The following is a 2,500-nucleotide window of genomic DNA, read 5'->3' as shown; positions in this document are numbered from 1 at the left end:
TTCTAAGGTCTTCGAAAGCCAAGTTAACAAACAGATCACTGACCATTTCGAATCCCACCGTACCTTCTCCGCTATGCAATCTGGTTTCCGAGCTGGTCATGGGTGCACCTTAGCCACGCTCAAGGTCCCAAACGATATCATAACCGCCATCGATAAAAGACAATACTGTGCAGCCGTATTCATCGACCTGGCCAAGGCTTTCGACTCTGTCAAACATCACATTCTTATTGGCAGACTCAACAGCCTTGGTTTCTCAAATGACTGCCTCGCCTGGTTCACCAACTACTTCTCAGACAGAGTTCAGTGTGTCAAATCTGAGGGCCTGTTGTCCGGGCCTCTGGCAGTCTCTATGGGGGTGGCACAGGGTTCCATTCTCAGGCAGACTCTCTTCTCTGTTATGTCGCTCTTGCTGCTGGTGATTCTCTGATTCACCTCTACGCAGACGACACCATTCTCCATACTTCTGGCCCTTCTTTGGACACTGTGTTAACTAACCTCCAGACGAGCTTCAATGCCATACAACTCTCCTTCCGTGGCCTCCAACTGCTCTTAAATGCAAGTAAAACTAAATGCATGCTCTTCAACTGATCGCTGCCCGCACCTGCCCGCCCGTCTAGCATCACTACTCTGGATGGTTCTGATTTAGAATATGTGGACAACTACAAATGCCTAGGTGTCTGGTTAGACTGTAAACTCTCCTTCCAGACTCACATTAAGCATCTCCAATCCAAAATTAAATCTAGAATCGGCTTCCAATTTCGCAACAAAGCATCCTTCACTCATGCCGCCAAACATACCCTTGTAAAACTGACTATCCTACCAATCCTTGACTGCGGCGATGTCATTCCAGCAGGTAAATTTCACTGGTCACCCCCAAAGCCAATTCCTCTTTTGGCCGTCTTTCCTTCCAGTTCTCTGCTGCCAATGACAGGAATGAATTGCAAAAATCACTGAAGCTGGAGACTCATATCTCACTCACTAACTTTAAGCATTAGCTGTCAGAGCAGCTTGATCATTGCACCTGTACATAGCCCATCTGTAAATAGCCCACCCAACTACCTCATCCCCATATTGTTATTTTTTTTCTCCTTTGCACCCCAGTATCTCTACTTGCACATTCATCTTCTGCACATCTATCACTCCAGTGTTTAATTGCTAAATTGTAATTATTTTGCCACTAAGGCCTATTTATTGCCTTACCTCGCTAATCTTACCTCATTTGCACACATTGTATATAGACTTTTCTATTGTGTTATTGGCTGTACGTTTGTTTATTCCATGTGTAACTCTGTGTTGTTGTTTGTGTCGCACTGATTTGCTTTATCTTGGCCAGGTCGCAGTTGTAAATGAGAACTTGTTCTCAACTGGCCTACCTGGTTAAATAAAGGTGAAAAAATAAATATACAAATTAAAAACGATTACGTGTATGCAGGGTTTTGCTCCAACCCAACTGACTTGGCTTCCCAAACTGCCCTCCATAGTCTCCTATATAATTAGTGCAGTTGTAGAAGATGCTTTCCAATTTATTGATCTTTACCTTGGTTGCCCTCTAAATGATTCTCTTCAGTCCTTTAAGTGTTTCTCAATTTGTTGTTTGGGTCCTGCTGGTGGCTGGTGGCCAATTCCATTTGGGCCTTGACTTAAAAATGTGGTTCTGGTTAGAAACAAGGGACTTGGTATTTACTTGGAGAGAAAGTATTGATTGTTTTCGTCCGTCTTTCAGTTTAGTTACTTATTACACCTTTATTATACACATTCAAATACCGCAGTATTACCCTCCCAGACTGACCCCTCAGTTTTTACTATCCATCCATAGTACCACAGTATTACCCTCCCAGACTGACCCCTCAGTTTTTACCATCCATCCATAGTACCACAGTTTTATCCTAAATGGTGGTTGTCAAAAGTGCTTTAAGTGAGTCATCATGGCACAAGAAAGCTTTAGGGAATCACTCTTCAAGCTGAGGTCACGTTCTGTTTAAAATACACACTTTTATTGGATCCCAATATAACTGTTACAAACAGCTGCAGAAACACAGTGAGAGGAAGAAGAAGAGCATTGTGGGAGATCATACACTGGGATGGTTTATAAAAAAGCACTGATGTGCGAGGTTAGGGTCTGGTGCTGATGATTGGTTAAACAGTAAATAGGGCGTGGTCTTAGAAGCAAAGGCTGATTCTAATTGGTTGAGCTTGGGTTATAACCAATAGCATTGTGGAAGAGTGGAAGCTCGTAGAGTGGAGTGGTTATTATTGTCTTTGTGTTTGGTACACTAGGAGGGAGAATCCTGAATGGATCCTCGCTTTGTCAGTCAAGTATGGGAGACTGTTGATTGGTTGAATGGTTGTCACTCTCTAAAGGGCTTGATGATGGAATTGTCTCTGTTTAGGTAGGAGAGTTCCTCTTTCCACTGTGACAATGTCCATCAACTATGAATTCAAATCCAACAGATGTTAGAACTAAGGAAAGGTCACCGCTGTCATAGCCTTCTAGACTGAA

General features: G+C 43.1%; 1 protein-coding gene and 1 long non-coding RNA gene across 4 annotated transcripts in view; one reads left to right on the top strand and one right to left on the bottom strand.

The window, feature by feature from the left end:
* The window catches only part of dock2 (dedicator of cytokinesis 2), a 150,745-nt gene that overhangs the window by 70,009 nt on the left and 78,236 nt on the right, over positions 1-2,500 (top strand). The gene's annotated exons all lie outside the window — the stretch shown is intronic.
* The window catches only part of LOC106611909 (uncharacterized), an 18,673-nt gene continuing 18,145 nt past the window's right edge, over positions 1,973-2,500 (bottom strand). For both annotated transcript variants that reach the window (XR_006771049.1, XR_001330180.2), the window contains one exon: positions 1,973-2,500. This exon is cut by the window's right edge and continues 482 nt beyond it. This is a non-coding gene — a long non-coding RNA (uncharacterized lncRNA).

This window comes from Salmo salar, chromosome ssa09 (genome assembly GCF_905237065.1).
Source record: "Salmo salar chromosome ssa09, Ssal_v3.1, whole genome shotgun sequence".
In the NCBI taxonomy this organism is placed as follows: domain Eukaryota; kingdom Metazoa; phylum Chordata; class Actinopteri; order Salmoniformes; family Salmonidae; genus Salmo; species Salmo salar.
This window is presented reverse-complemented; position numbering and strand designations above follow the sequence as displayed.